Source organism: Carex rostrata, chromosome 18 (genome assembly GCF_964058835.1).
Source record: "Carex rostrata chromosome 18, lpCarRost1.2, whole genome shotgun sequence".
NCBI lineage: Eukaryota > Viridiplantae > Streptophyta > Magnoliopsida > Poales > Cyperaceae > Carex > Carex rostrata.
This window is the reverse complement of record NC_135935.1, coordinates 606,818-612,390: the sequence shown is the minus strand read 5'-3', so window position 1 is coordinate 612,390 and position 5,573 is coordinate 606,818. Positions and strand designations below refer to the sequence as shown.

Below are 5,573 nucleotides of genomic sequence, written 5' to 3'. Positions count from 1 at the left end.
TGGCAAGATAACTGGGCAATTACAACCCTAATACAAGACTCCAATTGAAGTTGTTTGGAGCAATCTAGTAGTGTCTTTAGATGGCAAGATAATAGGACATTTACAACCCTAATATAACGCTCCAATTGAACATGTTTGGAGTAATCTAGTAGCCTCTCTAGATGGCAAGATAATATGGCATTTATAACCCTAATACAACACTCCAATTGAAGTTGTTTGGAGCTCTCTAGTAGTGTCTCTATATGGCAAGGGAAGAGGGTAGTTGCAACCCTAATACAACACTCCAATTGAATGTGTTTGGAACACTCTAGTAGGGTCTCCAGAAGGCAAGATAATAGGGCTCCAGATGGAGACATCCCTAATACAACACTCCAATTGAAGGTATTTGGAGCACTCTAGTTGTCTCCAGATGGCAAAATAATAGGGCATTTACAACCCTAGTACAACACTCCAATTGAAGGTGTTTCGAGCACTATAGTTGTGTCTCTATATGGCAAGATAATAAGGCATTTACAACCCTAATACAACGAATGTCAAACCTACTACAAAGGATATCAATTGAAGGTGTTTGCACTATACTAGTGTCTCTATATGGCAAGATAATAGGGCATTTGCAAACCTACTACAACACTATTAGAGCCTTGGTATTCACCACTTGGCGCTCCTTCAGGGCTTGGTATCGTAATTAGCGGATGTCAAATGTGAAGTTGAGTCTCATTTCTGTTGTTGCTTCCCATGGTGAAAGACTCTTGCTTGGATCAGAGTTACTGGCCATCTTCCAGAGACTCCATGCGGTTCGTGAATGATCCATGCGGTTTAGTGCTGAACCGTGTGCTTCTGGAATGTTGTGACAGAAGACCTACATAATTTCTTGAACTTGAATTATTAGAGAGAATTTCGGAAATTGCTAAGTGTTGTGAGAGAAAATGACAGAGAATTATGTCAAGATTTATAGGGAGAGTAGTAATCAAGAGATTGGAGTAGTGGAGTGTTGGTTATTTTGGATCATGGTGGTTATTTTGCTTAATACATAAAAACCTCCAAAATAACTGAATTATGGTTATTCTCTTATTTGATCCTGTCTCCAAATTCTTCTAAGTCCCTGTGATCATAGAATGCAGTTAGTATACAAGTTATAACTGCCAAAAAATCTAGAACTTAGAAAATTTTCCTGCATTTTCCTTCAATTCGCACAAGTACCAGAATCGCATGCGGTTTGCTGCCAAACTGTGTGCTTGCTGGTATATTACCTTATTCAAAGCCAACGGCGATCCGTGTGCGATTGGTTTTACCTTATTCAGAGCCAGCATATGATATGAAGAAAAACGTGTGCGCTAGAATACTTAGAACTTTTTCCATTTTAACAACTGATGGGGCATTTCGGTCGCGTGCGGTTCTCAGGTGACCCACACGGCCTCAAGATATCAGATTTTCCTTTAGCCATGGTTGCTTCTATTGGAGCTCCATCCGTGTGCGATTCTAGCTTGAACCGTGTGCTATCGAGACTGCTATTTATGGTAGGGAGATATAAATTTTTGACATTCTCTCAGTTGCATGTGGTTTAGTGTTGAAGCGCACTGATGGGCGAAAAGTTCCATACTGGTGTATTTGCTTAGACTTTTAACAGAAGTGTTCATGTTAAGTATATATTGTGCCCATTAGTTGTGACTCTTTATGTAGGCTTAAAGTGTTAAGTTATCACTCTTAAGTGTGCAAGTCCTAACCATGACCTTACTGTAGTTATGCTAAGAAAAGAGAATGCTAAAAGTAAAAACGAATGTAAAGTAAGTTCTTGGGTTGCCTCCCAAGCAGCGCTTGCTGCACCTAGTTTTAGTGGTTGGGTGGTGGCAAGAAGGATCCTCCTTCGCTAGTTGAAGGTCCTTCATATCCGCATTCTTTTCGGTGGTTGATGCACTTGCAACTCTCCTTAGGATTCACCTCCGGCTGACCCGATAGGTTGGATCTTCCTCTTGAGAAATTGGCGAAATCATTTGCTAGATAAGCAACCTGATTTTCGACATTCTTTGTTCTGTCGGTTAGTGCAGCCACACTTGCAGCCATGTCATCGCTTGTCTTCTTTTGAGATCTAATGAATTCATCCATCCTCCACCAAATAAGGTTTACGAGGCGGTTGAGCATCGAATTATCGCTGCAGATATGGTTGTTGTTGTGTGGGTCGATTTTGATAGTTCGGTTGGCGCATGCCTCCTTGGTTGTTGTAGGTAGGGTTTTGATCATTCCTCATTCCTGCATTATAATAGTTAGGATTGTAATTGTTAGATTAAGGATTCCCTACCATGGTAATTTGCTCGGCCTCGGCCTCGTTCATGAGAGGACAATGATCCTTAGGATTGTGAGACTCTCCACAGTCACCGCATGTTACAATGTTTGCCACTATTGCTTTTTGGGTTGTCAACTTGGATACAACACTAGTTAATGCGTCCACTTTGGCGGAGGGGAGAGTGAAGTCATTGACATTGTGCTTGCCCAGAGTGGCTTTGGCACAAGTCATTTATGATTCGGTTAGCATCCTTGACACTTTGACTAATGAATGCTCCTCCAGCGGACGATTCTAGTATTTGCTTCAGATGAGGGAAGAGACTATCATAGAAAGATTGTAGAACTAGCCATTTGCCAAGCCCATGGTGGGGACACTCTCGTAAGAGGTCCTTGTGGTGCTCTCATGCATCATTCAGAGATTCTCCATCTTGTTGTTGAAAACCGGTGATTCTCGATCGATAGTCAGTGGTCATCTTTGGTGGAAAGTACTTGGCAAGGAAGGTGGTGGCGAGCTCATCTCAGGTTATGATTGACTCGGGATCTAGAGAGTCTAGCCATGCTTTCGGCCTTGGTCCAAGTGAGAAAGGAAATAGGCGGAGACGCATGTGGTCTTGCTCTACTCCTTGTCAGATGGAATCACTGATGGTGAGGAAATTAGAGATGTGGATATGGGGGTTATCTCCCGGTCAGCCTTCAAATCGATTTCTTTGTACTTCGGTTTGAGCATTGGCGGCTGGTTATGAAGTCTTGAGTTCGGTTTGAGCATTGGCGGTTGGTATACGAATGCTACTTCAGTTGTGCTCCCAGTTGGCATGGAATAGTCTTTGATAGGTCTAGTCTCTTCTCCATTGGCCTCCACTCGGTTGGGTGGAGCTTGGTGATTGCGTTGTAGTGTAGGGTTGAGTATAACTCCATCATTGGAAGACATCTCAGAAGGTTTGGGCAGAATTCCCTTGGAGGGGTCTTGCTTCCTTACGTACTTCCTCTTGACTGGAGTTGAGAGATGAGGGGTTAACTTCTTATTTGAGTTGAGAGCTAGACTGGATCTCGTGTATCCAGCCAGTGTATGCACCTACAAGAAGAAAATAAGAGATTAAGAAAGATTGAGGAAAGAGATTAAGAAAAGAAACTAAAAGAATTAAAAGACCTAGATTCAGTTTGATAACTTAGACACCTTAATGACAATGTAAAAATCTGTGATAATTTTTACACCTTCCCCAGCAACGGTGCCAAAAAGCTTGATAGAGTGGAAATCAATGCTAATAATATTTATCGTACAGTATAGATTGGGGTGTCGATCCACAGGGATGGTGTATTAAGAGATCTATGATGTAAACTAAGATCTAAGTTATCGGTTCGATTCACAAGCTCATGAATCTATCGTACAGTATAGATTGGGGTGTCGATCGACATGGATGGTGTATTAAGAGATCTAAGATGTAAACTAAGGTCTAGGTTATCGGTTCCTTTAGGTTGTTTGATTGTTGGTTTCTCAATTGTAATATTGGATTACAATAAAGAAGTAGTAGTAGATTAAGTGTTTAGAAGATGGGCTTCTAGGGAATCAGACATTCTATCATTCAAACTTGTTTAATCTAAGTTCTGGTTGTCATAACAATAGCGCACGGTCTATCACTAACCGCATGCTACTGCTAATACATGTTAATTGTATAGTTACTCAGCAACATGCAACTCTGTCACCATCCGCACACGTTCTGGGTAAACCGTACAAAGTCTGGTTTTAACTCCAGTCGAAATCGCACACGGTTTGATACCGCACACACCCTGTACTAGTATCTCTGTGATCTGAGAGTTGCTAATCATATTCTAATGTTGATCTCCGGTCAGTCTCACAACACCCTAATTGAGTAAGTACCTGTCGGGAACTTAGCACAATTACATGTAGATTAATGATAAGTCCTAATTACTAATATTACAAAAGGGTCAAGTTCACTTGGTCGGTCCTTCCTCTAACCTTTGGTAATAGCAATAATCAAGATTACCCCACTATTAGTAATGGAATGCGACATTCGTCTGCTAAACCACGTCCCAATAGGTCCCTTAACTGTGGTTCGAATACAAGCGGTTAACCGATCAGTCTATTATACTTGTATCTAGGATAACTTATATTCTTCGAATATTGGTTAACCCTAATTATGTATGAATGGATTACGTACTCCACATATACAAGGTCACTTTAAGCACACAATAAACAATAACATAAGGCATAAAATCTCAGTAAGAATTTAGATCATAGTGCAAAGATAATATAAATGAACAATTATATTAAATTCATAAGAATTCAAGATTACATGTCTTCACCCTAGAATAGGGTTGCTTAGCCGCTCATGGCGGGTTCAACAACAAAAGAAACAAAGTACATAAAAAGGGAGAGCAATAAAGAGAGATGGAGGGAGAACACTTATGCTGCCCCTTATCTCATGCGTCTTTACGCCTTGTTCCTTCCTCCTCTTCTAGTAGAGACCTTGTTATTCCTTATTCATTTCTCCTTTGTATAGCCTCCACTAGAGTGAAACCCTAGTTCTAAGTGCTCTCAGATGTGTATATTCTTCTGTGGTTTCAGAGATTCGAGAGTCCCATTTCTTCCCAGGCGTCCATTTGCTTAAATAGGCTTTGGTTGGGAAGTTACATCTGTAACTGCTGTTCTGGCAGTTTTCGCGTGCGGATGCTGAAATAGCATGCGGTTTGGCTGAGATCCACATGGGCAGTTATAACCTCCTGTGATAGCTCTTCCGAGTAGCATGCGGATGGAGGCATCCGTGTGCCTAAGGCTGAGATGTCAGAATTGCGTGTTTTATGCCTGTTTTTACTCCAGTATCATTGAAAATCTGCAATTCTCTAAAATCAAGTGAAATAACAAAAAGAAATTTGATTCTCTATAAAATAAGTAATTGTAACTCGATAAATGGCAATAATATCGGCAAAGTGATAGGGAAAATAGTGACTTATTTGACCTCTATCATAATACAACACTCCAATTCAAGGTGTTTAGAGCACTCTAGTAATGTTTCTATATGGCAAGATAATAAGGCATTTGCAAACCTAGTACAACACTCCAATTGAAGGTGTTTGGAGCAATCTAGTAGTGTGTCCAGGTGGCAAGATAACATGGCAATTACAACCCTAATACAATGCTCCAATTGAAGGTGACTGGAGCACTCTAGTAGTGTCTCTATTTGGCAAGATAATAGGGCATTTACAACCCTAATACAACACTCAAATTGAAGATATTTTGAGCATTCTAGTAGTGTCTCGAGACGACAAGATAACAG

The 5,573-nt window shown here is 40.7% G+C and overlaps 1 non-coding gene across 1 annotated transcript; it reads left to right on the top strand.

The window, feature by feature from the left end:
• Positions 1-2,637: 2,637 nt before the first annotated feature.
• LOC144570802 (small nucleolar RNA R71) lies at positions 2,638-2,743 on the top strand. Its single transcript, XR_013517026.1, has one exon. It is a non-coding gene; the product is annotated as a small nucleolar RNA R71 (small nucleolar RNA).
• The last annotated feature ends 2,830 nt before the right edge of the window (positions 2,744-5,573 follow it).